Here is a 24,452-nt window from a genome sequence, read left to right on the forward strand (position 1 = left end):
AACTCAATGAGTGGAATACTGGTGCTGTAAGAAATGATGACCAGGTTGATTTTAGGAAAACATGGGAAGACTTGCATGAAATAATGAAGAATTGGATGAACAGAACCTAGAGAATATGTAATAGTAGCAGCAATATTGTTCAAAGGGTAAATGTGAATAATTGAACTATTCTGAGTTATATGAAAATTCAAATCAACTTCAAAGGACTTATGAATGAAGATGCTATCCCATCTCCAGAGAAAAACCATATATAGAACTATGTATTGTATAATTTAACATATAAATCTGTATCTGATATTGGCCTTTTCCAGAAAGGGACTGAGAGGGAGGAAGGGAAACTCTTTGTGACTCCAATGTCACAAAAAAAATTTTACAAAAAGAAACACAGTGAGGACAGAAAATATAGAAGATGGTGGTCAACAGTATCAAATGTTATAGAGAGAACATGAATAAGAATCGAGAAAAATCAATAATAAATAATTTGATAACTGGTCAAACAATATGAACAAGCAGTTTTCAGATAAAGAAATAAAATCTAAAGTCCTATGGAAAAAATGCTCTAGATCACTATTAATTGGAGAAATGAAAATTAAAACAATTGACATATCACCTCACACCTATCAGACTGACTAATGACAAAAAAAGAAATTGATAAATGTTGGATGGGATGGCAGAAAATTGGAATACTACTAAATTGATGGTGGACAAGGTGGCGCAGTGGATAAAGCACCAGCCCTGGAGTCAGGAGTACCTGGGTTCAAATCTGGTCTCAGACACTTAATAATTACCTAGCTGTGTGGCCTTGGGCAAGCCACTTAACCCTATTTGCCTTGCAAATACCTAAAATATATATATATATTATATATATATATTATATATACATCTTATTCTGAAACTATGACTATCACTCTCTGGCAACTCTCTTAGGCCATGATATAGATCACAAAACTAAAATTAGGTGATGGAAACAATGTATAGACTGGCAAATTGCCTTCAGCAGGGGGGTGGGGGGGAGGGAAGTAAGATTAGGGGAAAAATTGTAAAACTCAACATAAATAAAATCTTTGGGAAAAAACCTAGTATTAGGTTAACAGAACAGACACTTATTTTTAGGAATATCATAAGGTCATTCTGTTGCTGTGTCCCTAGGCTGGAGTTAGGGCTCAGTTTTGAGAAGAATTCACAGAACCATCTTACCCCAGGGTGAAAGGGTAAAAAAAGAGAAAAATTTATTAAAAGTAACAGCAAACAAGTAATAGACAAGTTATAGAACTAGTCAGGTAAACATCTTATAGAGGATTAGAAATTCTTTAAGGGATGTGACCACATGAAAAAGACTTTGCAGTAGTTGCTGCCCTGCCAAATCATGCATAAAGAGAGATAAAGGAGGAGAGGACCAGACCCCCTTTAAATTCACTTCATTGGTGGTAGTGGTTAACACCTGTGAGGACCATGGTCTGGTGCCCAACTATTGTGGCTCAGGATTAAAGACACAGGGATTCATAAGAGGTGTCTATTGCCAGGGAATAACATTTAACAGTACAGAAAAAAACTACAAGATTTGTTTCCAATACAAATATATTACAATTGGGGCAGCTAGGTGGCATAGTGGATAGAGCACTGGCCCTGGAGTCAGGAGGACCTGAGTTCAAATGTTGCCTCAGATGCTTAATAATTACCTAGCTATGTGACCCTGGGCTTAACCCCATTGCCTTGCAACCACCGAACCCTATACTATCAATAAAAATTAGAAAATAAAGATTTGTTTTTAAAAAGCAAATAGATTAAAATCTTTTTCTGTGCCCAGAGTTCCCTTGTTACATTTCTATAGTTTTTTCTATACACACACACACACATATTATATATATTATATATATATAATATATATAATATATATAATATATATATAATATATATAATTGGCACTTTACATACAGTTAAGATGAAGAGAAAATTGTATTCTTGTACTGTTATTTCTCTTATTTGCATGAATTTAAAATTATACTTCATAAGTAAATATATAATTGAAAATAAAATAGTTTTATATTCTTATGGAAGAGTATAAAATACTCCATTAGAAAGTAAACTTCAAAGAGCATGAATAATTTGTCTTATTTTAAACTTTTAAATTTGAATGTCTACCTCCTAGTTTAGAAATGTACCACTGAAAAATGGATAAAACATTGTGTTAACTAGGTCACTGTACTAAGTATCCTGTTAAGACTAAGGTGTTAAAGCATGCAAAAGATAGTTTCCTCCTCCAGGAGTCACTTTCCAAAGAGGCAGGCAATTCATGAAGTGATGAAGGAAAGGAAGAAAATCTGGGTGGAGTCTGAGTTTCCTAAGTTACTTAAATCATTGTTAACTGATTGATTAATATCCTTTTACCCTTTGGATTCCTGGCTCCTTCACATTTTTTTTTTTTAGATTTTTGCAAGGCAAATGGAGTTAAGTGGCTTGTCCAAGGCCACACAGCTAGGTAATTATTAAGTATCTGAGATCGGATTTGAACCCAGATACTCCTGACTCCAGGGCAGTTGCTTTATCCACTATGCCATCTAGCCACCCCTCATTCACATTTACCTATTGTGCAGCTAATAGGTAGAGCTCCAGGCCTGGAATCAGGAGTTCAATTGTGGTCAAATCACTTAACTCTGACTCAGTTTCCTTATCTGTAAAATAAGCCTGGAAGGAAATGGCAAATCATTCCAATATCTTTGCCATGAAACCCAATGGTATCCTACAGAGTCTGACCCAACTAAACAACAAATTGTGTGCAAAACACTGAGCTGGGTGCTTTGAATGACTTAAAAAAAAAAGAATAAAATATTTTGTTTGCCCAAACAGGCTTACAATCTAGTGGGGAAGAAGAGAAAGATTGGTACATAAACATTTGTATAGTAAGAATGACCAAATATCCCTCTTTTTCCAAGGCAGATTCTTTTTTCTTCCTGTAGGGCAATGAGGTTATGTAACTTGCTCAAGGTCACATAGGTAATAAGACTGGATTTGAATTCAGGTCCTTGGGACTCCAGGGCTAGTGCTCTATACATTGCACCACCTAGCTGCCCCTGAGTTCTTTCCCTCTAAACACATTACTCTTTTTTTTCTCTTTCAACTTGTTGAATTTGTCCTTCTGTAATAAAATATTCTGCATTTTTACAATATGCTCTGTATAAATGAAAGAGGAACTATAAAAATTTCTGATTCCTTGAGAGAGATGAATGCTGAATCATTTGGGAGGTTGGGACAATGATTATAAAACTTTTTCACATAAAATTTGAGGATGTCTTCCTCCCGGCTGTTTGGGTAGTTTTAGAATTGCGTTGTTTTATTCCACCAAATTACACACAATCTATCAAACATTTATTAAGTACCCTATTATTTGCCAGACCCAGGGATAAAGCCCAGGTGATACAAAAAACAGGCAAAAGTTGCTGCCCTCTAGGAGCTTCCTCTGTTGGCTTTGGGAACAAGCTCATCTCCCCACTCCATTCCTGATCAGCTTCTGGTGAATCTATAGTCACCTATCTCCTTATTCCCTCCCTGGCAGAAGGTTTTAAGGAGCCAGGGCATCCCACTTCAGCCACTCCCAAGTTGGGTGTGATCTTGTTTTTCAGCCTTCAGTTTTCCTGCAGGCCAGGTAAACTTTTATGCAAATTAATTCAACTCTTTTTTTTTTTTTTTGGTGGGGGGGGAGTGTCACTAAAACCTAGAGAAAGGAGAAAGATTGAATCAGTTCCTGCCCTCTGGGAAAAGGAGATTTTTGTAGTCCCTTCCTCTTTAACCCAGCAAAGTGAAAATCCTTAATTTTCACAAGGTATAAAACTCTTCAGTTGTCTAAAGAAAAATATGAGCTAAATTCAGTTGTGTTGGAAGAGAAGAGTACTAATATAGAGGACACAGCCAAAGAGCAGAAATCCCTTTAATTGGATCTATAAAAAAATTATGAAAAATTGTTTTACTTCTCTAGTGGGAAATTTGCTATTAAGAAAAATGTACACTTTTAGTAGCCTAGAAACTACTGAACTTCTAGTTAGTAAGATTAGTTAAATAAACAACCAGATAGTTTTTTATTATATAAATATTTTATTTGTTTTCCAATTACATACATATTAGTTTCTACCACTCTTCTTTTTGCAAGGTTTTGAGTTTTACAATTTTTTTCTCCCTCTCTCCCCTCCCCCTCCCTCAACAGAAGGCAATCTGATATAGTCTTTATATTTGCATCCATAATATGCATAAATCAAAATTAAATGTGTAGTGAAAGCAGAAAAAGATCCAAAAGGAAGAAGGAAAACATTAGAGATAGCAAAATTATGTAATACATTTGATAACTTTTAAAAATTGAAGATAACAAGATGTGGTCTTCATTTAAATACATAGTTCCATCTCTGGATATAGATGGTACTCTCCATCACAGATTCCCTAAAATTGTCCTTGATTATTGCAAATAGTTTTATTATAATTGTGAACCTTCTTTGATCTATAACTTCTCACAAATGAATTTGTTGTCATCTCATATTATTTCTTACACTGTTAATTGCAAAATTGATTTAAGTAAACTTCTCTTGTTGTTTTCCTTGTTGCTTGTCCTGTCAGGATAGCTAGCTCTAGATTCATATCTCTGTTGTAAAAATGTTCTTTCTTCAAAATCCATTTCCCTCTCCCCAGAGGTTTTCCTCATTGCAAGGAATGCAGCGAGTGATCCCTTCTCTCTCTTAGATACTCATCATATTCTAATATAATATTATAGCTTTCTTTTTAAATATCTTATTCCAAGTATGATGACAGATTATTCAGTCATTGAGAGCAGGATTTTGTGTTGTTTTTGAATTCCCAACCCCTAGCACAATGGAAAAAGAGCTCTTTAGAATATGATGATGACCTGAGTTGGAATCTTGACCTGATCAAGTTGGGCAAGTTCCTTAATTTTCTTGGGCATTGTTTTCCTTATTTGTAAAATGAGATTAGGCTAGGCAACTGTTTAAGAGTCTGTTCAGGACTAAGTTTAGGATTCCATGAACGATTTTTTTTTTGTTTTTGCAAGGTAGTGGGGTTAAGTGACTTGCCCAAAGTCACACAGCAAAGTAATTATTAAGTATGTGAGACTGGATTTGAACTCAGGTCCTCCTGACTCCAGTGCTGATGCCCTATCCACTGCACCACCTAGCTGCCCCCCATCCCTGTGCTACCTAGCTGTCCCCTGAACACTTAAAACAATGTTTATTGACTCCTCTCTTTTATATTATTTCCTTTCGGATTCCTTATCATATCTAGAATGTGATCAACTAAGTAATTCTATCAAAAAATTGTTAAAGAATTTTCTATTAAAATTTTTTAAAATTTTCTTTAAAGTTGATAGTTTTCTTTATAAAAATATTTATGATAATCTTTATATTGAATATTAATATAACTGATTAAGCACACTTTCTAACAGTTTACATTTAATTTAATTTAAACACATAAAATGTCCTAATATATTAATCAGTAGTTCTGTCTTCAATCAGGATTCTTTGTCCATTTAGTCTCTTTTTCTTTTACATAGTTGCAGTAAGTAGTGTATTTCATTCTTTTGGTTTTGCTTATTCACTCTATATTGTTTCATAAACATGTTTCCAGATTTTTTTTTATTCTTCATAGACAGCTAGGATGTGAAGTAGATAGTAGATAGAGCCCTTGACTGGAATCAGAAAGACAAGTTCAAATCAGGTCTTAGATGTCAGCTGTGTGACCCTGGTCAAATCACTAAACATCTGTCTGCCTCAATTTTCTCATCTGTGAAATGGAGATAGTAATAGCACATACCTCCTAGGGCTGTTGTGATGATCAAATGAGATATTGTAAAGTACTTAATATAGTATCTGGCACATAGCAAGCTATATAAATGGTAGCTGTTGTTTATTATTAATTACCCAAAATGCCATCTACCAACTCCCCATGCTTCCAGGGCTTTCCTTCCTCACTGCTGCCTCCTGATTTCCCTCAAATCCTAAGTAAAATGGTACCTTCTGCAAGGATCCTTTCCTGGTCCTCCTAAATTCTAGTGCTTTCTGTTATTTCCGATTTATCTTTATCTTGTTGGTGCATAGTTGTTTACATGAGCATTGACTGTCTTTTCCTTTTTTTTGGTAACTTCAGTGCATAGAATATAGTCTGGTACTTAATATTTATTGACTATTAATGTAAAGGTGGTAGTTTTCTGTAAGAATCTTCAAAACATCAAATTGGCTGTGATTTCATTTCTGGGAGAGTTGCCTCCATTAATTTAGATTGAAAATCTTTCATCCTTTAGTAGCTAGATTTCACTGTTGGTTTTAAGATGGGGTGAGGCTGGGGGCGGCTAATTGGTGCAGTAGATAGAGCACCGGCCTTGGAGTCAGGAGTACCTGGGTTCAAATCTGACCTCAGACATTTAATAATTACCTAGCGGTGTGGCCTTGGGCAAGCCATTTAACTCTATTGCCTTGAAAAATCTAAAAAAACCCCAAAAAACATGGGGTGAGGCCCAACTCCAGGTCTGCTTATAGATCATATTTGAAACAGCCTAAGTTCAGAAAGGTTCATCACTAGAAGTTTGGTCACCAGGTTATTATTATTAGTGATTGTGGTAGGGCACATATGAATATTTTATTGGAAGGAAAGTATTTTATCTGAAGATTCCTGAAAAAATTCCAGTATTTTTTTCTTTACAAATGAATTCAGTAAATTCAGTACATATAAAAACTTAGAGACTGATAAGCCTCTCACCTTTTTCCCAGTTACCTATATTTTCCAAACTAGTATTTTAATTTAAAAATGGGATTTTATTCTATATGGAATATTTGATGTATATACATAGTTTGTTCACTGAGTTCTTTACACAAAATAAAAATTCAAGGGCTTAGTAAGTTCCAAGTTATGTGTTATATACACACTTTGGCATATAGATAGGTTAAAATCGGTGGCTAGGTGCTGCAATGGCTAGAGTACCTGCCCTGGAGTCAGGAATACCTGATTTCAAATCTGGTCTCAGACACTTAATAATTACCTAGCTGTGTGGCCTTGGGCAAGCTACTTAACCCCATTTGCCTTACAAAAACAAACTAAAAAAAAAAGTAATCTTTGGTTGAAGTGCTCTTTTTCTGTCTATAAACTGAATAGGGTATAAAGGAAAATAGAAAATAAATCTAACCTACTGCCATTTTTTTCTTAAAATTTCAATTGATTCCTTCTAACTATTTTTGGTGGCCCTGTTAGATGAGAGAATGCTTCTTCTTGGAAGAGGACATGAGGTCAGGAAGGTGATGTCCTGCTGTTCACAAGTGTTGGATTTGGGAGGGGGGAAAGGCTGTGCTAACTCACCTGGCTCATTTATTCACCCTTATAGGTGAAGTACTCCAAAAGACATAAAAACTCACAGTGACTTTGTCTTGAAGTTTATGCTTTAATAGTGGAAGTAAAGAGGGCTGCGCATAATGATGTGCAAAGCCTGCTGGAAATCAAACAAGGTAAAGATTTGGGGATTGAGAAAAGCCCCGTTGTCAGGAGCCTGCCATCCGCCTCTGGGTGGGCCGGGCACCGAAGGCCTGCTCGAAACCGGCTTTGAGGGGGGTCAGGTTTCCAAAATGAGCAAGGCCCCAAGGAAGCCCGGGGGCTCGAGGCCAGTTTGGGATGGCTAGCCATAGGGCCGGCCCAACAAAGCCCGATGGCAAGGCGGGTGGGCCGCCCCATTTTGGAGGGCCTGAGTTCATCCAGGAGGAGGTAATGGCAAGGCAGGGGAGGTTTTACGCGGGAGAAATAGTCGCGTATGGGTCAAATTAGGAGTTTTACTTCAGCAGTTTAAGAAGCCTCAAGCCGGGGCGGGGCGGGAAGATAAGGCTATCTCCGAGTCAGTACGAGGGGGGGCGGAAGAGGATTGCTCGGCTGATGGCGGCACGTCATTCACAGCAACGTCGGCTTCGCACACACGCGGGGCCCGAAGTTTTCCCTCCCTTTGGTTCTTCCCGTGGCGTCAGATCAGTGGTCTGGGTTGGGCATCGGCGCGGGGGGGGAGGGAATAGGTCGAGCGCTTCTCTGCGCCAGTTAAGGCGCCTCACAACTGCCCCAGAAGGACGCGGGAATTCGGAGATCGGGGCGGGCCCTTCGAACTCGCGCGCTGAGGGGGAAGGGGTCAGGAGGAGCTTCCGCGACCTCCAATCAGAGCTCGCTTGTAAAACGGGTGAATACCCGGATGCCAAGTCCTGCGCGGATACAAAGGCAAGTCTCTTAATTGCCTCTTCGTGCCCTTCAGTGACCAATGAGCATCTTCTTGAGTACAAGTGACAGTAGCTACAGCCAATTAAAGATCAGTTTCGGCCTCTTGTGCGGAATCGCTTCAATCCCGTCTAACCCACCCAAGGTTTCTATTGGTTCACGCTATGAATAGCAGTAGAACGGTCGAATCAGGAGTAGAGACTGAGAGAAGAATTAGCCAATAGAAAGGTCTCCAGGAGTGGGGCGGAGGTCTCGGTTTTCGCGGTGTCGGTGGACGAGACGCGGGGGCCATTTTGTGAGGAGACGGAGACGGAGAAGTAGTAGTAGCGGTTGGAGAGGCCATCTGGAACAGGAGTCCGTTTCTTTCCCGCTTTCGAATCGGGGAGTCGGAGATTCAGAATCCAGCCTTTTCTCCCTCTCCCCACCGGGTGAGTGGTGAGAGTCGGCCCGGGAGAGACCCCGAGACCCTTGGGGGAAACCAGGGCGGGGGGAGGGGGCGGGAGGGAGAACCTGGGGGAAGAGGCGCAGAACGATTCCCTCTTCCATAATAGCGCGGCCCAGATTCACTCTTCACTGGCGCGGGTTGGAGTCTTTGAGGGTCGGGGGTAAAGGGATTCGAATTGGCCTCAACTCCATCGTGGGTCGAATAGAGTTCCGGAGACCCCGCGAGCATGTGCTATATAACGGCATCCCGGAATAGAAGATACCATCTCTCTCCCCTTCTGTTAGGCCGCTTTCCCCTCCCCCTCTGTGGTAACGGCCGCCGGGCCGCCTCCCCTGTACGCGGCTGTGGCGGCTCCCGGGAGAGACCACGAGGTGGAGAAAGAAGTGGGGGGGGGGATGCTCATAATATGGATGAACTTGTTCGTGACGCTTCTCTTAGCTTTCAGTAGCTTGAATCCTCTGCTCCTTTTTTTCCCTAATTAAAGATTGGAAAGGGGGCGGGTTACCCTGGAGATGTTGAGCTTCATTCAGGTCCCCTCAATTCTGGAGACCTGTAGATGGGTGGGGGGGTTAGCCGACGTGTGGAGTGTGCGTGGAGAAAGATCAAAACACATTTTGCCGGTAATGTGCCGCCTTATGCACGTAACCAAAATAGCAGTTACAGAATACTAACTTAAAAATATTTTTTTCTCCTCTACAACAGAAAAAGTGGCTTTTGCAGTATTGAATTTAAATTGCATTTTTTTGGGGGGGGAAATAGTAAATTGAGATTTTAGCTGATTTACTACTTTTTATCTGCAGGTTACAAATCATAGTTAGTGAAGCTTTGCTGTGAGGTAGGTATTACTACATTTCCCAGATGAGGAAACAGACTTAAAAGTGTGAACTGCCAAGATCATAGTAAATCCAGTGAAGATTGAGAGGGAAATTAGGAATTTCATAATAAGGTTTTATTATGTACTTAGTACTACAAAAATATTCTAGCTCTCACAATCACATGTAAGAATCCTATAGAAATTACTGGTAGGAAACCAGAAACTTCCAAACTGATATAAATTTGTCCAAATTAAAATTGCATGAATTTGGGATTAATATGTGAAATTTAGAATTTTTACATTAGCTTATTTAAAATTTGCAGCTGTTAAAGTTTACTAAAAATTGACCAATTTTTTTTTGGGATGGATATCTCATCAATTAGGATAAAGCACAGTATAGAGATAAGAAAATGCTTTTTAGTCTACATCTCACTAAAACTAATAGTTTTTCGACTCTGACAAAGTCAGGGTAAAGGAAATTTCTGAAGTTGAGAATGAACTTAATATACCAAATGACCCCTACACTATAACTAAAAATATCAATAGCATTTATATGATGCTTTAACATTTGCAAAGTGCTTTACATGTTATAATTTAGTAAAACAATCCTGTGAGGTAACTCTTATTATACAAACTGATCAAGTGACCTGATGACATAATTGATAGCTGAGACCGGAGGATTTGAATTCTGAACATCCTAATTGCAGGACCAATATGGTGTTCACTGTGCCCCCTAACTGCCTGTTAGGAACTCTCCAGTAAAAGGATCCTTTGTTCTACCAATTCAACACAGAAGATAGTGGAGGACAAGTATTGACAAATATTTGGGATTAAAAAAAGAGAAAAGGATATGGACTAAACTGTTTAAATAGATTTTTATCCATCTATAGGAATTTAAATCAACTAGGTATTTGTCAGGGATGGTTAGTAAATGAAAATTTAAATTGGATTATGTGGATACTGGAGGATCCTTTTTTTTGATCCTTGCTTCCTCATGTGCTCTTTCCATGCAGTGAAAAGAATTCAGGTTAAACATTGCTTTGAAACTATCTGACTGGCTATCTAGATGTACTTTATCCTAGTGTGGGTAGACAAAACATTTTAATGTTGTGGTGCAAGCCGAAGGGAAGACATGAAGGAAAGAGGTACATATGTTGCCAGCACCTTATGTTCAACATGTTATTCATTACTCTAAATCTCTCAACCACCTTAAAGATCCTAGAGTTCAGTATTTCTTGATGAGGTAATGGAAAAACATTATTTTACTACTCTAGTGTTCTGCAGAAGGTAAAAAATAGAATATATCTTATGGCTCTGTGAAGCCATTAGTCAAAGAATATATAACAGAAGTTCACATTATATGTGACAAGATTTAGATAGCAATTGTATTACATTTGAAGAAGGAAAGAATTTTAAGTCTTGATTTATTTTTATAATATGTGTTTATCTTGCTAAGAGTATTGTTGTGAAGGAAAGGTTAGAAATTATTCCATGGGGAGGCACTGTGGTTCAAATGAAAGAGCACTGGATTGAAAGGCAGAAGATTTGATTTTTAGTGGCAACTCTGCCACTTAATAGCTGTGTGAATTTGGTCAAGTTGCAAATAACCTTTCTGGACTTCAGTTATATAAAATGGAAGTTAAAATTCGATGATCTTTTACAGGTACAATCTATAAATGAAAGTCCTTTATTTTTGAACAAAAAAATTTTAAAGTGATAAAAGTTCATCAAAAACAAGCAAAATTAATGGTATGTGAAATAATAGCACACCCACAACACCCCTATCCACTGATAAAATAGAGGGAGGTTCATTTTCTCAATTATTCTCCAAGTTACCAAGGTTGGTTGTTAGAAGATGATTTTGTTTTAGTGTCTTAAATGAAGGTCCTTTAAAAAAAACCTTTGTAAATAAGCAAGTATCCTAAAAATTTCATCAATAACTAGGCTATTGAGTTTAATTGGTTTTTTGGAATTTGTTTTTGCAATAGAGTGGTTATGCCTCTGTGTTATGTTCTTATGTTGGGAATTTTAGGTGATAAGATTCCTGCCCAAGGTGTAGAAATGACTGGGCAAGATGTAAATATTTTGAAAATAAAGCAAATTTATAGTCTCTTTGTAAACAACCTGATAAAATAAATATTGAAATATTCCTTCTTTTCCATTGCCCCTTGTTCCCCCCAATACTCAAATCATAAAACTAAAAAAAAACTTAAATAGGGTCAAATAATTTATCATTCCTTTGGGTAAGATGTGTGAAAATATTTGATTTGATACAAAATTCTACATGTACATATGTAGAGTTATATTTGTAAAGCTTCAGTAAAGCAATACTAATTTTTTTTGGTATGTTTTTCCCTTAGTAATTCTTTGGTTTAACAGAATTCAACCTAGGGCTGAGTATAAGCTTTGGTGTTGAAGATAAATTATTTTTCTTTGTTAATGTTCCTTTTGCTCTTTTTTTTTTATCTTCTGAGCAAGATCCATTGAAAATGGATCTTGAAGTTGACAATTCAAATTTTGAGCACTGGAGCTTCAAATAATTGTATATTCAGTCCCAAGGTTCTAAACTAAAACACTTGATGTTTGCTGTAATTAAGGAATTTGTATATTAAAATGCACATCTTCACAAATTTCTCACTCTGGAATGTATTCATGTGATTACAAATCTGGTCTATTTCTAGCTTGCCTATATGGTTGAATACAATTTTAAAAATCATATTCCTTATTTTATGTTGGACATTGGACTCATAATTGTCGATATAAGTTTATGGGCTGAATAAATTTGCTTGGTTCTGTGTTAGCTAAAATTTGATTTGAAAAATCTCTTGTAGATGATGTAAATCTTTTTAAGTTCACTGATAAACATGGAGTGCTGAGGTCTGTGACATGAGGAGTTCTTCCCATTTATATTTTAAGAGGAATGTCACTTCCTAATTCAGTATCTCTTAGGAGATGAGGTAATCAGTTTTATTTCTGCATCCAGGATACCCTATTATCTGTCTTCTAAGAGGAAGCAGCAGAGTTAAGTGAGATGTAATTTACTACAGTGCTATAGGATTCATAATAAGACCTGATAACATACAAACTAGTGGTTCAATGAACCTTGTAATTTTTCTCTGGCATTAGTACCCAACTTTCGATTTAAAAGCACAGTAGTTCTCTGCATTTTATTCACATGTATTCTGTGGACCCCCCCCCCCCTTTCTCTTTAAGTCGTGTTTACTTTTTTTTAAAGAAATTGATTCCATGAATAGTTTTTATACACTTTTTTGACCCTATGTAGTGTCACTTGAACTAATTATGGTGCGTGCCTTAATGTACATATTTTGGACATGTCTGTAGACTTGGAGAAATGAACCTTCAATATTTCTTTATAATAAAGTAATTTGAAAATGTTGTCTTAAAACTATTAGTACATAGTTATTTCTCCATTCAGTGTCCACTTTTTCCTAACTTTGCTTATAAGAAACATGCATTATTTAACATATAATCTTTTTTGAGTGACTTTTAAAAGTATCCCTTTGGCCCCATATTTGCTGGTCACTTACCTGTTGAAATGAATTGTGTAAAAGGGGGTGATTCAGGCTCATGTATATCCTATCTGTCCAGCGGGGTATTTGCCAAAGTGGGGTTGGAGTTGAATTTAAAACTTCTTTCCAACAGTCAAGTGCTTCTGTCTTGGGGGTTTTAGGGCACAGCATTTCTGAGGAACTTTGACTCAATCTGTCCCTTCTCCTTTCACAGGGCAGCAAGGCGAACCCCATCCCTACTCATTGGAGCTCAGCTTTGATTTTTAACCTCCCCTCCCTGCCCTTCCAAAACACACACACTCCCATCCAAAAGCCTGATTTTGTAAAGAAATTTTAAAACATAATGATGCAACTTGGCGCGCACTGCGGCAAACTTGTAGGTGTTTTTTTTTAAAAATTGTTTTCAAAACCGAGACCTGGATTTAAGATGTAATTTTTAAAATTTCTATTTCTATTTTTTCTGCAGCAGTTGGGTTAGAGAAGGAGGAGCCTTTTAGCCTCTTATAAACTGACCTCTCTACTTCCTCATGTATTTTTAAGATTGAAATGATGATGTGAAAAGGGCTTTGCTTGTCTGCTACTGAGAACTTTATCCTTGGCGGTTTTTGTGGAAACTGCTTTTGGAAAGAGAAAAGAAATAAACTTTACTGACTTGACATTTTTGCACCTCCCGTTTTTCTAATCTGGGCTATTTTTATTTTTGTTTTTTTACAGTGAGATTTTTTTGATCTTCAGCTACAGTAAGTTATTCCAATTTTTTTTTTCATTTTTCCTGACTTTCCGCTGATTTCCTTTTTATTGTTGTTAACTAGTTACTATTTATATTTATATTTATATTTATATTTATTATTATTATTATTATACTTATGATGGTGGTGATGATGATGATGATAATGGCACTGCTGATTTTTAACCGAATTAAATCGAGTTTTTCTGAATGTTTCCTGAGCATTTCTCCTGCCTCCTGATTGACTTGGGAGTTTTGCAACCTTGGAGAGAGAGCTGAGGCATTAGAATTTTTAAGTGGATTGATCCCATAAACCTTTTCTCTCCCAACCCCACCCTCACCCCCAACCCCTTCCCCACACTCAAAAGAAATTGACTGGCTGCTTAAGTCTGTGACCTAATTTTTCCTGATCTATAACTTAACTGTTTTAGAGAATCTCTGGACGTCTGTATTTTTAATTTTTTTTATTTTTATTTTTTATTTTTAATCTTTCATTTGTTACTTTTTTAAACTGTGCTGCAATAAAATGTGTGTGGTACTACTGATCACCTATGGTGGTGATGGCATTTTCCCAGAAAGCCATCTTCTTCCTATGCCCCTTGAAATCCCCTCCTCTTCATGTACACTACCCTCACAAACTACAAGCTGCGACACCATGGATACCCAGTCTGGAGCAGCAGCAGCCAGGATCACCTGGAGCCAAAGTTCTTCGGAACAGATGCAAACCCATCCTGGGTGATGGTAAGAGGTGTGAGGTCCAGTTGGTTTCATTGAAAAGACTAGGAAATGCTCCCGAGTTCAAGTGTCCTGATATAGATGTCTTGTGGAAATAACATTTAGGTTATGACTTCACTGTGGAATTCAAAGACTTCCCTAGAAAAGTTCACATTCATTACTATTTTGCAGTTTATAAATCCAGTAAGTCTCTTAATTTGAACTAATTTAGGAATTTGATAATTGGGAAACAACTGAACTTGGCCTTAAGGATTAAAAAAAGATTTCTTAAAAATCTTAGAAAAATTTTTAACATCTAAAAGAAATTCTTTATTATTTTAGAAACATCAATATAATTATAAATCATACTTAACCTATTGAAGACCCAAGAGACCTCCAATAACACTTGGGTATTCATTTAAATTGAGTTTTTTTTATAAAAAAACTTAGGTTTTCTAATCATTGGTAGGTAAGATAACTACATTTCTTTTATCTGTATTAGAATTTAAAATTCTTCACTTATTTAGATTATTCAAATTGGTTCAAATTTGCTTTTTAATTAGATTTGTAGTGTATTATGAAACATCTGATGGACTATATCTGATTTTCACTTGTTTTGAATCTTGCGATTTGTTGTGAATTCTTTTAATGTAATTTAATTATACAAAACACCTCAAAATTCAAAATAACAAAAACTACATGGTTGAGTAGAATTATAACCAAAATGATTTGTAAACAGAAGTATCTTGAGCATTTGAGTAACTTTAAGATAGATTACTTAATCTCCATAACTAGGGGGGAAAATTTTAGCCTTCATTGCCATTCTTAGAAAGAAACTGTGAGGGGCAGCTAGGTGGCGTAGTGGATAAAGCACTGGCCTTGGAGTCAGGAGTGGATAAAGTTCAAATTTGGTCTCAGACACCTAATGATTAGCTAGCTCTGTGGCCTTGGGCAAGCCACTTGACCAACCCCAATTTTCCTTGCCAAAAAAAAACTAAAAAAAAAAGGTGTGACTTATTTATTCTTTCTTTTTTTTTTGTGTTCGATTAAATCCTGTTTTAGATTATTGTTGCACAGACCCTTCTGAGATTAGGTATTCATGAAATGGAGATGCTCCCAATAGATAAATGTTTAGTATTAGCATTTTAATCATTAAGTATAGAAAGAACATTTTAACAGCATAAGTGCTGTTAGATATTCAATAGCAATCAAGATTATGACAAATTAAAGTTCTTAGAAGCCTATCCAACAGGTTATCATGACACTTAGGGAAATCACCATATAATTTTGAAATTAATAAACTGATTCTTAACCCCTTCCAAAAACAAATTAAAACAAAATGAAATCTGGATAAAATAAACAGGGCTGAAGGAGTAAAGATGAGATGTGATAAATCAGTAAAAGGCAACATTCAGTCTGAGAAGTTTGTAACAAAGGAATATTTAAAGTAGTATGAGGGTGTTTGATAAAACAAACTTCTTAGTCCTGATGCTGCTTATACATAACCCCACTCCTTCCTGTACACGTCCTCCTTGACCTCCCTTTAATGCATGTATCCTAGGACGGCTATGTCTTGCCTTGCAAAAAAAAAAAACCAAACCAAACCTATAAAGAAATGTATGTATCCTAGGATTAGAATTTTAATGTTACCTTTGGGTAAGGTGCTGGCATCATCTCATGTACAAAATCATAGTAAGGAGAAGGTTGGCTAGATGACATGACTAGCCATGGGGAATTATTGGGTGATAACTTGATAAACTCACTGGGAATGTTCAGAGGTAAGGGATTTTATAATATTCATAAACTGAAGATTGCTTTAATTAAATTTATTATTATTTTTTTTTTTTTAGTTTTTTCAAGGCAATGGGGTTAAGTGGCTTGCCCGAGGCCATATAGCTAGGTAATTACTCTGGGCCTGTGCTCTATTGACTGTGTCACCTAGCCACCCCAATTTTATCCATGAAAATGGAAGATAATGGTAGCATGTGTGACCTCAGAGCAAAATGATCAAAAGAAATGAGCTCATTTTTTGATCTTATTTGACAATTATACATTCCCACGAATCTCTCTGATCATATATATGGATACAGATCTATTCATCAGTCTTTTCACCTTGTGTGTGATATGTCCTAGGAAGCTTTTAAAGACCTTTCAGGTTGAATCTTTTTATTGTTTTGTTTTTTTTGTTTTTTAGGCTTTTGTAAGCTTTATCTACCATGCTACAGCTACCTAGCCACCCCTAGGCTGAATCTTTTAACAATTTTTTTTATTTTAGTGTGTATTACAATTTGTTAATCTCCTTGGTAATTCAGTTCAGAAAATGAACAGAGTAAAGAGTTGGAAAGCTATGAATTTTCATTATTTTCCTTAAAGGCTATACTTCTAGGAAAAACCATCCTACTAACTCTCGAGGAATTGATGCTTTATGTGGTCTTTTAGTTGGCTGTCTCAATTACATTTTGCCTGAGCTTGGGTGTAGTTTTGTAGTTTATACCAACCATTTGGATTTGAACCCATTGCAGGATAGCTAAGCAGATGGTCATATGAACAAAGAACTTTAAAAGTTTATATTGATGTAATTGAAAGACATTTTCTGCAAAATATAGATAATCCAGTTTACTGACAATGTTTTTGCAAAAGGTTTCAAAAGTGTTTGGTAGCTTTGTAGCTTTAGGGAACTAAATCACATGATTAGTTAGGAGTCCCATAATTAGCTATAGGTCAAGTACTTGTTAGTAGAAAGAGGTAATTACATAGCACCTGTATCTGTGTTAAAGACTTAATATAGTTTAGTCTGATTCTGAATAAATGCCTATGAAAAATTCTCTTTGCTCCTGAGGATTAAATAGTTTAATTTGGGACCCCTTGGTTGAAGTTAGAATTGAGACAATGCCTTTGGAAATTTTGGGATTGGATGGTGATGTGAGGTTTGATAATTTCCAGAGGAGAATCATAAAAATGTAGATGTATTAGCTTCAGGACAGCAGTTTAATAGAGTAGCTTCACTATATTCCTTATTATCTGCAGCTTAAAACAAAACTTAGTTTTCCATAGGAAGTGGCATGTTTTTACAAACTTTTATGTCATTCTTGTATAGAACTTATCCAAGGATAGAAAGTTTTATATTGCAAGTAATTGCAGTAAACTACCTTTTTCTTATTAAGTAACAGGTAGAAAAATATACTTTTTAGGTTTTTGCAAGGCAAATGGGGTTAAGTGGCTTGCCCAAGGCCACACAGCTAGGTAATTATTAAGTGTCTGAGACCAGATTTGAACCCAGGTACTCTTGACTCTAGGGCTGGTGTTTTATCCACTACGCCACCTAGCCGCCCAAAAATATACTTTCTAAAAAGATAAGCTTCAGTTTCTGATAGTTTTCATATTTGCTTCCTGGGGGAATTTATTGGGACTACAGAGGATCATTGCGTCTTTTAAAAATTTTATAGTGTGTATACACACACACACACAAACACACACACACACAATACCCAAAATTCAGAAGAATGAAATTCTAACTTTATTTACTTTAAGGTAGTGATATATAGTGGTTTTGAATAATTAACGGAAAAAACAAGTTTTTATTTGATCTTTTCAGTGTAGCTTGGTTAGGTAAGTTATAATTAGATAGATTTAAAACTGGAAGGGCCTTAGAGGTCATCCAGTCTTAGTTTTCCCCAACTCCTTCCCCATTTTTACTGAGGAGGAAATTGGGGTTCAGAAATTTGCTGAAGATAATAAATATCCATGGATGACTAATGATGTCAATTCTTTTGTGTTGCTTGACTGAGAAAAACAGCATTTCTGAGGTTTTTTAGTATACAATAGTGGTTGCAAGGTTTTAAGATAGTATGGTAGAATGGATGAAAATCAGGAGGAATGTCATAATTTTTCCCTATTTCTGACTGCTGATTAGACTAAATTATAGCAATTAACCAAGTGTCTTTGTTTAGAGCTTCATATTAAAAAACTTAGAAAATGATTATCAAATTGTTTTCTAAGAGTTGTTGCTTGGAGCCAAGACCAAACAGGATTTACAAAAGCAGGGGTGGGGGGCTAGGGAAACAGTACTCAGGATTTTTGTGGAAGTTGACAGAGAAAACCTTGTGAATTTGCTGTGGTCAGAAGGTAATGAAATGATACATATAGAAAGAGAAGGGGGGAAAACAAATTTGGTAGAACTAAATTGTTAATAGAGGCAGAACAATGAAGGGAGTTAAGTTGTAACCTATTTTAAATGGTAGACTTATGTACCATATACATCCCCTTCACTTTCAGGTGCTGTTTTGTATAGCTCCTTTAAACACAAAAGCTCTAGATGAAATTCTTTTATTTGTTTATTATCTTTTGATAAGAATCATCTTGGATTTTAGGATCATAAGGTTAATAGGAAGGGACTTGAAAATATTTATAAATCCAGTTCCTGCCATTTGAAGGATCAAAGAGGTCAGTTCTGAATCACAAATCTATTAACAGGAAAACAAGCTTCTTAAGTTATGTTATATACTAGGCCTTTAATATCAAAGGAGGTGGCATAACTTTGGAGCTGACTTTTTCCCAATAATAGTTATTTAAGAACAATGTCTTGTCTTTAAATTTTTTTTAAAGCGATAGGGTTAAGTAACTTGCCCAAGGTCACATTAACTGAGCAATTAAATGTCTGAGGATGGATTTGAACTCAGGTCCTCCTGACTCCAGGGTGAGTGCTCTCTAACAACTGCCATCTAGCTAGCTGCCCCATCTTGTTTTAATAAGCAATTACTTTAATAAGTAATTATAGTACTATTTAATTTAAGAGCATTAAAGGCACTTTGTACTTCATGTAAATTTTAAGTAAAATTTTCTAAAATTTTCTAATTTGAGTCAGATTCAAGAGGTCTAGATACCCACATAACTACAAATTCAGCCATTTTGCTAAATTTGTATAGCTGCTAGCTTTGAGATTTTTTTTGTCCTTTCCCAATTTACACATGTAAATCAGTTTTTCCTTTTATTCCTGTATTTATATTGTGAAATTTGTCTTCTCTCTAATTCTCCAATAATAGAACAGACTAGACAGAATGGAGCCTGCTCTATCAATTTTTAAACCCATGTGTCTACTAAATGGTATGTCTGAGCATCTTGGATAAGCTGTATAAAGAAATTCCAAGTATATTGTCAAGATTTATAGTTGAAGTAATAAAAGTGCCTGACATTGTCTAATGATGTATCTGTTGGCTTCTTCCCAGTTCTTGGACTTTGAAGTAAGGGTCTGTTGAACACTGAAAAAAAGGGTCAATAATATGGGGTCTGGAAGATTTAGCCAATTTTATCTTTGCCACTTAACTGCATCTTGCTTTTTTTTGTCTTATCACCATAACAAAAGGGGGGGGGCAAAGATAATGAAACTAGGTAAACATTTAAATTATTTAGAACTTTTTTTCCTTAAAATCCTGAGGGATTTGCTGTGTTGCCATTTTAATTTACCCAACCCAGTTGTCTCTGGGTCAAAATTTTAAGGACCACATGGATTTAGCAACCCCAAATCCGGTACAATCTAAATCTTTATTCTTATCCTTAACTCTTTGCTGCCATCTGGTGATAAAGTTGACTGTAGTTTCATTTGAAAAATTCAGATTTTATAATATAGTCAGAGCTTAGTACTTGTAGGACCTTTCAACTCTTGAAGAAAATATTTGTGTTTAAATGAGCTTGTGATGAGTCATCTATGGATTTTAAGAAATACTACCTATGTTTTCCAGGTTAGTTATCATTATTAGTTATCATTATTCCATGCTTCCACCTTTGCATTGAAGTCTTGGAGTATCAAGGGGATTTTGACTTTTTTGAAGGTTTAGGTCAGACCTTAATAGGATTTCTATGCTACAATAAATGTAGATGTGTAAATTGCACGTACATTTAAGATGTTTTTACTTAAGCTCATCAGAGCATTGCAAATGTTCCAAGGAAAAATACTCTGTTGCCTTAGGCAGCATGATGGAACCAACTTTGAGTTTTCATTTAACTTTTGTCTTTGAAATTCATGTATGGTGAAAATATAAGTAAGTAATTGTGTATGAATTTAACCATTGGGCAGAGAATAAGTAGAATACAGGACTTTTTTCTTTCCTCCTACTGTAGAAGGGTACCAATCATGAGTGACATTTTATTTTTACTTTATTGTGACTCATGTTTTATCACCTTAGTGATTTTTGATGCTGAGCTCTGTACCTAACCTACTGTTTTGGGTAGCAGATAATTTTCTTTTAGAAAGATTCTTAGTTATTTTGAGTTTTACAATTTGTTCCCAATCTTGCTCCCCTTGCCCCCCACCCCCCATAGAAGGCAGTCTGTTAGCCTTTACATTGTTTCCATGGCATACATTGATTTCATTTGATTGTGATGAGAGAGAAATCATGTGCTTAAGGAAGAATAAAGTATAAGAGACAGCAAAATTATATAACAAGACAACTTTTTTTTCCAAATTAAAGGTAATAGTTCTTGGTCTTTGTTCAAACTCCACAGTTCGTTCTCTGGATACAGATGGTATTCTCCACTACAGATAGTCCAAAATTGTCCCTGATTGTTGACACTGGAAAGAGCAAGTCCATCAATGTTGATCATCTTCTCCATGTTGCTGTTAGGGTGTACCATGTTCTTCTGGTTATGGTCATCTCACTCAGCATCAGTTCATGCAAATCCTTTCAGGCTTCCTTGAATTCCCATCCCTTCTGATTTCTAATAGAGTAATAGTGTTCCATAACATACATATACCACAGTTTGATAAGCCTGTCCGCCCAATTGAGGGACACATAATTAATTTCAAATTTTTTGCCACCACAAGCAGGGCTGCTATGAATATTTTTGTGCAAGTGATGTTTTTACCCTTTTTCATAATTTCTTCAGGGTATAGCTAGACCCAGTAATAGTATTGCTGGATCAAAGGGTATGCACATTTTTTTGCCCTTTGTGCAGTTCTAAACTGTTCTCCAGAAAGGTTGGATGAGTTCACAGCTCCACCAACAATGCATTTAGTGACCCAGATGTCCTAGATGCTTTCCAACATTGATCACTGTCCTTTCTGGTCTTATTGGCCAGTCTGAGAGGTGTGAGGTGTACCTCAGAGATGTTGTAATTTGCATTGCTCTAATTAAAGTAGTGATTTTCATGTCTATGGATTACTTTGATTTCCTCATCTGTAAATTGCCTTTGTATATCCTGTGTCCATTTGTCAATTGGGGAATGGCTTTTATTTTTTTGGTAATTTGACTCCATTCTTTGTATGTTTTTGAAAAGAGTCCTTTGACAGAAATACTGGATGTAAAGATTGTTTCCCGATTTACTACATTTCTGCGCAAAAGCTTTTTAATTTAATGTAATTGAAATCTTGTTTGCTTTTAGTGATGTTCTCCATCTCTCTTAGTCATAAAATGCTCCCCTTTCCATAGATCTGACAGGTAAACTACTCCTTGATCTTCTAGTTTGCTTATAATACTGTTTTATATCTAATTCCGGTATCCATTTTGATCTTTTCTTGGTATAGGGTTTGAGGTGGTGGTCTAATCTTAACTTCAATTTTCCCAACAGTTTTTTTTAGGGTTTTTTTTTGCAAGGCAGATGGGGTTAAGTGGCTTGCCCAAGAGCACACAGCTAGGTAATAAGTGTCTGAGACCAAATTTGAACCCAGGTACTCATGACACCAAGGTCAGTGCTTTATCCACTACTCCACCTAGCTGCCCCTGAATCACATGATCTTAATCTTTAAATACTTCTAATAGCATAATAAGGCAACCTGTTAACATTTTTGGTCAATTCTGATTATAGAAATTTGTAAAGAGTTTTCTTACTAATTAATGTTCATTGGTTCTAATGAAATTTCTATTGTACTTGATGGTTTTCATAAAGAACTTTATTCAGCTCTGCTGCAGAGGGTAAACTGACTGTTGGCCTGGTTTCACTTCAGTATTTGATTTGAAGCCAGGTGCTGTTAGTCCCAACACCAGAATGCTTTCTAATTGTGTAAAATTAAATCCTTGTTAATTGATAATGTCATTATTTGAAGAAAGTTATTTTTCTTGTCTTTATTAGCTTAAATGTAACAATTTGTTCAGCCATTACCTAAATGGTTTTCAAATTTTTTCCCCATCTCCCCTTCCTGCTGCAAACCCCAATTCTAGATTTGCTAGTTAGGTTTTTTCCTTTAAAATTTTTATTTATTTAAGGCAATGAGGTTAAGTGACTTGCCCAAGTTCACACAGTTAAGTAATTACTAAGTGTCTCAGACCGGATTTGAACTTAGGTCCTCCTGACTAGCTGCCTCATTAGTTAGGGTTTTTTTTAGAGTCTATCTGTATTTATTTTTTATCTTTTGAGACTGTCTTTTTTATTTAATATTCTCATTTTGTACAAATGTTTATACATTAATAAAATATTCTTGTTTAAGAGTAAATGAAATACTCCCCCCCATAAATATAGACTAGCTTGAGCGATGAAGTAAAGGGGAGAGAAAAAAAAATTAAAATAAAAAAATAATAGTAATTGTAGGTATGGCCAGGTGGTGCAATGGATGGAGCACCAGCCCTGGAGCCATGAGCACCCGAGCCTAGATCGGCACAGTACACCCAACCATCACCCAGCTGTGTGACATGCAAGCCACTGGAACCCCACTGCCCTGCAAAAACCAAAAAGAAAAAAAATAACCAAAATAAAATTAAATAGTAATAATAGTAGGGGTGGCTGGGTGGCAGACAGAGCATTGGCCCTTGAGCCAGGAGCACCAGCATCCAAATCCTGGCATCAGACACCCAATGATCAACCTGCTATGTGGCCCCAGGCAGGCCACCCAGCCCCATTTGCCCTGCACCCCCCCCCAAATAATAATAATAATGAGCTTGAGTCTTAGTTCCAATACCAACAACTGTCATTCTTTATGATAAATCCATTGCAAAAGTTATTTCCGTATTTTTCCACCATTGCCATTGCTGATCGCAAGTCCCTCTTTTCGTATTTCTCCACTACCATGTACTATATTTTCTCTCTGCTTTTCACTCTGATTCTGCTGTAGGGTAGCTGAGTGGCACAGCAGACAGATCCCTGGCCCTGGGGCTAAGAGGCCCTGAGCCCCCATACCACCCCTTAGGCCCAGCATCCACCTGGCCCTGTGGTCTCAGACAGGCCATCCAATCCCAGCCCCTTGCAAGAAGTAAAAAAGAAAATGTGTTATACCTGACCACTCTTCCCATGGTCCATCCTCTTCCATCACTCACAGGCCCCCCCCCCCATTCCTCTGTCCCCTGCCCTCTCCTTACTCCAGATGCCTATACCCCATTGAGTATATATGCTCTTTCCTCTCCTAGCCACCTCTGATGAGAGCAAAGGTTCCCTCATTCCCCCTTGCCTCCCCCTTTCCATATCATTGCAATAGCTCATTGTAAAAAAAAATGATCTTATTATATGAAATATCTTGGCCTATTCCCCCCTCTCCTTTTTCTTTCTCCCATTACATTTCCCTTTTTTTCTATTGACTCCATTTTACACCATATTTTATCTTCAAATTCAGCTTTCTCCTGTGCTTCATCTATAAAATCTCCTTCTACCTGCTCTGTTAATTGAGAAGGTTCATTTGAGTATTATCAGTGTCATTTTTCTATGCAGGAATACATGTAGTTCATCATCATTAAGTCCCTCATATTTTTCCCTTCTCCAATCTCTATGCTTCACCTGAGTCCTGTATTTGAAGATCAAATCTTCTGTTCAGCTCTGGCCATTCCAACAGGAACATTTGAAATTCTCCTGGTTCATTGAAAGAAGAGGACATTCAGCCTTGCTGGGTAGTTCATTCTTGGCTGCATTCTAAGCTCTTTTGCCTTCCAGTATATTATATTCCAAGCCCTAGGAGCTTTTAATGTAGTTGCTGCTAAGTCCTGTGAGATCCTGATTGCAGCTCCACGGTATTTGAATTGTCCTTCTGGCTGCTTGTAATATTTTCTCTTTGACTTGGGAGTTCTGGAA

At 36.6% G+C, this 24,452-nt stretch overlaps 1 protein-coding gene across 7 annotated transcripts in view; it reads left to right on the plus strand.

The window, feature by feature from the left end:
- Positions 1-8,491: 8,491 nt before the first annotated feature.
- HNRNPC (heterogeneous nuclear ribonucleoprotein C) overlaps positions 8,492-24,452 on the plus strand; it is a 47,800-nt gene continuing 31,839 nt past the window's right edge. For 2 of the 7 annotated variants that reach the window (XM_074234930.1, XM_074234932.1), the window contains exons 1-2: positions 8,492-8,663; positions 13,739-13,764. The gene's annotated coding sequence lies outside the window, so the exon portion shown is untranslated. Of the gene's footprint in view, positions 8,664-13,238; positions 13,401-13,738; positions 13,765-13,816; positions 14,493-24,452 lie in introns of those variants that run through there. The other 5 variants (XM_074234926.1, XM_074234931.1, XM_074234927.1 and 2 more) reach the window with 4 other exon arrangements.

Source organism: Macrotis lagotis, chromosome 4 (assembly GCF_037893015.1).
Source record: "Macrotis lagotis isolate mMagLag1 chromosome 4, bilby.v1.9.chrom.fasta, whole genome shotgun sequence".
In the NCBI taxonomy this organism is placed as follows: Eukaryota; Metazoa; Chordata; class Mammalia; order Peramelemorphia; family Peramelidae; genus Macrotis; species Macrotis lagotis.